The following is a 6,034-nucleotide window of genomic DNA, read 5'->3' on the forward strand; positions in this document are numbered from 1 at the left end:
CATAAACAAATACAAACAATGGTGCCTACAAAAGTCGTAGTCATAGTAGTAGTAGTTGTACTCTTAATTTCCTTACCTTAGTGTACTTTAAACCACCCGCATGTCTTAGTGCCAAGGGCTAGGAGTGAGGAGGAGCCTTGTGGAGAGAGGAGGAGAGGGGAGGCAACACACGTTCAGCATCTACAGATTGGGTGTTCTTTGTTCCGTTCCTCTTTGTCATCTCCCGGAAAATGTTCCTGCCTGTGCTGAAGAAAGTCTGGCACCAAAAATGAAAAGCCCAACCTCTGAAACCAGTCCCAGACCAGTGGAGCGAGGCTGGGCTCCAGTCTGCTGTTTCAAACCAGCTATGTTGTGCAGTCTCTCTAGTTTGCCAGCAGGTCCAGATCTATGATGAATGAAAGATGGATAGATGATGGATGGATGAATGAATGATAGATGGATGATGGATGGATGGATGAATGATGGATGGATGATGGATGGATGGATGATGTATGGATGGATGAATGATGGATGGATGATCGATGGATGATCGATGAATGATGGATGGATGACTGATGGATGGATGGATGGATGAATGATGCATGGATGATGGATGGATGAATGATGGATGGATGACTGATGGATGGATGGATGGATGAATGATGGATGGATGATGGATTGATGATGGATGGATGGATGATGGATGGATGATGGATGGATGAATGATGGATGAATGATGGATGAATGATGGATGGATGAATGATGGATGGATGGATGATGGATGGATGGATGAATGATGGATGGATTGATGGATGGATGATGGATGGATGAATGATGGATGGATGAATGAATGATGGATGAATGATGGATGGATGATGGATGAATGATGGCTGGATGAATGAATGATGGATGATGGATGGATGAATGAATGATGGATGAATGAATGATGGATGAATGATGAATGGATGGATGGATGATGGATGATGGTTGAATGATGGATGAATGATGGATGGATGAATGAATGATGGATGAATGATGGATGATGGATGAATGATGGATGGATGAATGATGGATGGATGATGGTTGAATGATGGATGAATGATGGATGTATGAATGAATGATGGATGAATGAATGATGGATGGATGATGGATGAATGATGGATGGATGGATGACTGATGGATGGATGATGGATGAATGATGGATGGATGGATGACTGATGGATGATGGATGGATGGATGATGCATGGATGATGGATGGATGAATGATGGATGGATGAATGATGGATGGATGACTGATGGATGGATGGATGGATGAATGATGGATGGATGACTGATGGATGGATGGATGGATGAATGATGCATGGATGATGGATGGATGAATGATGGATGGATGACTGATGGATGGATGGATGGATGAATGATGCATGGATGATGGATGGATGAATGATGGATGGATGAATGATGGATGGATGACTGATGGATGGATGGATGGATGAATGATGCATGGATGATGGATGGATGAATGATGGATGGATGACTGATGGATGGATGGATGGATGAATGATGCATGGATGATGGATGGATGAATGATGGATGGATGGATGGATGAATGATGGATGGATGACTGATGGATGGATGGATGGATGAATGATGCATGGATGATGGATGGATGAATGATGGATGGATGACTGATGGATGGATGGATGGATGAATGATGCATGGATGATGGATGGATGAATGATGGATGGATGAATGATGGATGGATGACTGATGGATGGATGGATGGATGAATGATGCATGGATGATGGATGGATGAATGATGGATGGATGACTGATGGATGGATGGATGGATGAATGATGCATGGATGATGGATGGATGAATGATGGATGGATGGATGGATGAATGATGGATGGATGACTGATGGATGGATGGATGGATGAATGATGCATGGATGATGGATGGATGAATGATGGATGGATGACTGATGGATGGATTAATGGATGAATGATGCATGGATGATGGATGGATGAATGATGGATGGATGAATGATGGATGGATGACTGATGGATGGATGGATGGATGAATGATGCATGGATGATGGATGGATGAATGATGGATGGATGAATGATGGATGGATGAATGATGGATGGATATGTTGTCAGTTTGTCATATCGGTTTTGCCAGTTTCATTTGTCCCAACAGTTCCTGATGGTGTTGTGTGCCTTGTTGAAGGGCCTACAGCGTTAGACTCTGTACATCCTAATATTATATATGGTCGTGAATGAGAGTTCTCTTAAAATTCACATTTTTTTACATTCTTGTTTGGAAGTTGGAGTTTGACATGTCCATGTGAATACATCATGAAAGAGTGATGAACCTGCTCATTCTCATCCTTTTTAACAGACTGCATCTGGTCACTTCCAGGAGGAGGAGCCATCTACTTCTGCAGCACAGTTGAACACAGTGAAATGTTCAGTCAACATTCCAGGTCAATGCTAACGCTAAATATACCAGGCTAATGCTAATGCTGCAGGTAGAATTGTAGAATTTAGTGTCATCCTTATGTTTCCCATTACCATTGAAGGACTTGTATAAGATGCATCTAATAAAAAGATGGCAAAAATAGACCAGGAAATGGTGGACTTGGAGCGACAGATTAAGAAGTCGGATCTGGAGGCAGAACTGTTACAACATAAATTACAGGTGGGTGTGTGGTCACAGGGGAAATCTGTTGATTAGTGGAACTGTAGAGGCCGTTTGTCAAACAAACATAAAATTAACTTACATCAAACAAGCAAACAACTTCTAGCACCCTGGGGACGTAGCGTACGCAGCCAAGCAAGAACGGTATTTACCAGACTGAATTCTCAGTTCGTGGCTGGGTCTGTTAATTTCTGCTCCCGGTGAGCAAAAAAATTCCTTGATCCCTTGCGCTGGTAAAACACAATATACCCACCACCCAGGTGTCCTACCACTTCCGACATATAGCCACCCTTACATGTGCCCACCACTGCCCCCAGGTGGCTAAACCAAAATATCGCTGTTCATCAAATAACCAAAATAAAGACTTAATGTTTAAATCAAGCAATTAACTAAACAGATAATGAGCAAAAGAGTATTCCCAAAATATATCATGTGAACAAAATCATAGTACTAAACAAATGAATTGACAAAACTACCACTACCTAATATGGCTCCAACAGGAACAGTATGGACCTACGGACTGTTGCTTCTGTAGGAGATGAAGCAGTGAAGGACTTGTCCCTGACGGTGGTGGTTAGAGGTGAGTGTCTGTCCTGGACAGGTCCTGCTGGGACGCTCTTCCTCAGGTCATTCATGTGATGGCAGGGCATCGCTCTCCTCTCATTGTGGCAACATTATAGAGAACAACACGCCACTATGATGTCACAAGCCCTCTCTGGGGTGACCCTGAGTTTAACTCAACTCAACTTTATTTATAAAGCACTTTAAAAACAACCACAGCTGAAAACAAAGTGCTGTACATAAATAGTCATAAAACATAATAATCAAGTGAAAAACAACAAAAAATACTAAAACAGGAGCAAAGTCTCATGCTGGGTCAAAAGCCAAGGAATAAAAATAGGTTTTAAGATTAGTTTTAAAAATGGACAGTGAAGAAGCCTGTCTGCGGTGCAAAGGCAGATCGTTCCATCATTTGGGAGCAGCAACAGAAAAGGCTCTGTCCCCTCTGAGCTTCCGTGAGACCTCGGTATCTCCAGGAGCAGCTGGTCAGCTGACCTGAGGCACCGAGCAGGAGCACGAGGGTGAAGCAGCTCAGAGAGGTAAGGGGGGCCAGACCATTGAAGGGTTTAAGAACAAATAAAAGAATCTTAAAATGAACCCTGAAGTGCACAGGCAGCAGTGGAGGGAGGCCAGAACGATGGGCTCCTTCTTCCTGCTCCAGTTAAAAGTCGAGCAGCGGCATTTTGTACCAACTGGAGACTGAGAGGGAGGACTGGCTGATTCCAGAGTAAAGAGCACTGCAATCATCAAGCCCAGACGTGATGAAGGCATGAATCACAGTCTCAAAATGCTCTCCTGCAAGAAAGGGCTTCACTTTTGCTAACAGCCTCAGATGAAAGAAGCTGGACTTCACCACTGCACCTATTTGACGATCTAGTTTGAAATCCCTGTCCATCTTAAACCCAAGTTTGAAACAGTTGGCTTCATATACAGAGCCAAGGGGCCCAAGTCAATAGGGGGAGGTTCACAGGAGCCACTGGGACCAAACACCATCACTTCAGTTTTCTTCTCGTTAAAATTGAAAAAGTTTAGGGCCATCCAGGCTTTAATGTCATCAAGACATAACAGAAGTGGCTTGATTGAGAGAGCATCTTTCTTTTTTAGTGGCACATCTATCTGACTGTCATCAGCATAGCAGTGAAAAGAGATGCCATGCTTTCTGAGAATGGAGCCCAGAGGAAGTACATACAATGAAAAAAGGAGAGGCCCTAAATTTGAGCCCTGTGGAACCCCAAATGATAGAGGAGCAGGGGAAGATTCAGAACCAGCAAGGCTTACACACAGAGTTCTGTCTGTCAGATAGGACCTAAATCATTGCAGAGCACTACCACAAATGCCCACTAGGTGCTGCAACCGAGATAATAAAATATTGTGATCCACTGTATCAAAGGCAGCAGTTTGGTCCAGCAGGACAAGAATCACATAATCTCCAGAGTCGTTTGCCAGGAGGATGTCATTGAAGACCCTAAGCAGTGCTGACTCTGTGCTATGCAGAGTCTTAAAACCTGACTGGAAAACCTCCAGAATATCATGCTCATCCAGAAAAGACTTCAGTTGAGCAGACACAACTTTCTCCAAGACCTTAGAAATAAAAGGCAACTTAGAGATGGGCCTAAAGTTAGCCAACACAGTGCTGTCAAGGCCAGGTTTCTGAAGCAGTGGTTGCACTACTGCATGTTTGTATTCTGGTGTTGTCCCCATTAGTTTTAGACTGCTGTTACTAACGCCCAGAACTGACTGCCCCATACTGGGGAAAACCTCTTTTAAAAATGAGGAGGGACAGAATCATGAGGGGAACCTGATGGCTTCATGTGGCCAACCACATCTTTAAAAATGACAAAGTCACAGGCTCAAACTTATCGAACACAGCCGGGCAACGGACAGAAGCAGAGGGGTCAGCGGCAGGAGCTGAGATGAGAGCCCTCCTGATAACAACCTTGTCAATGAAAAGTGCAGGAAGTTATTGCACATTTCAGTGGGTGCTTCCAGGCAGACAGGCTGGGGGGCATTAAGAACAGAGTCAATGGTTTTAAAGAGCACACGTGGGTTGTGGCGATCAGACACAATAATGTCTGACAAGTGTTGTCTTTCAGCCTCTTTAACAGTATTCTGGTCGTGACGCCAGCAGTCCTTCAACATTAGAAATGACACTTGCAGCTTGTCCTTCTTCCACCTGCGTTCAGCTCTGGCACTCCCTTCTAGCTGCACGAGTTCTGTCACTGAACCAGGACTCGGGTTTAGCTTTAGGCTGCACAGTTTTTAATGGAGCCGCAGAGTCCAGTATGGTTTGGCAGGAGGAGTGAAACCAAGAACTGAGCTGCTCCGTATCCAGAGAGGTTGAGTCGGAGGGGACACAGAGCTGGTCGAAAGCCGCAGAGAATTGACCGGCAGCGAGAGGGTTAAAAGTCCGACAGCGCCGAGCAGGAGCGCGAGATTCAAGTGCAGCACAGGAGAAGCCAACATCAAATATTACTAATGTGGTAAACTGAATGTTATAGCAGTTTTGATTTATGCCACCAGATGGCGCTACCTCTCCGGGACATTGAGTAAGTTACACTCGTAGAATTAGGCAGAATGAGAAGCTAGCCCGGAGCGGTAGGCAAGGCTGTATAAACTGTGCGGTTATCAATAATTGGCGTGACACCAAAGACACCAAGGTTTGGTCATCTCTGCGTGCAGGATATCACACGTTTGGCGACGAGGATTGAAAAAAGAGCCAGGTAAGACGAGGATTAAAAAAAGAGCCAGGTAAGACGAGGCACGGAAAGAACTGCAAGTGTGGCGTCCAGT

The 6,034-nt window shown here is 44.4% G+C and overlaps 1 protein-coding gene across 2 annotated transcripts in view; it reads right to left on the reverse strand.

Moving 5' to 3' along the window:
- Positions 1-2,904, reverse strand: part of arap3 (ArfGAP with RhoGAP domain, ankyrin repeat and PH domain 3) — a 42,769-nt gene extending 39,865 nt beyond the window's left edge. Inside the window, exons 1-2 of one of the 2 annotated variants that reach the window (XM_086222413.1) lie at positions 2,766-2,904; positions 77-136 (exon numbers count right to left, since the gene is read on the reverse strand). The gene's annotated coding sequence lies outside the window, so the exon portion shown is untranslated. The remainder of the gene's footprint in view (positions 1-76; positions 137-2,765) is intronic. The other variant, XM_086222415.1, reaches the window with a different exon arrangement.
- Positions 2,905-6,034: the final 3,130 nt, after the last annotated feature.

Source organism: Aulostomus chinensis, chromosome 13 (genome assembly GCF_037954235.1).
Source record: "Aulostomus chinensis isolate RoL2024-O1b breed Wild chromosome 13, RoL_Achi_v1.0, whole genome shotgun sequence".
In the NCBI taxonomy this organism is placed as follows: domain Eukaryota; kingdom Metazoa; phylum Chordata; class Actinopteri; order Syngnathiformes; family Aulostomidae; genus Aulostomus; species Aulostomus chinensis.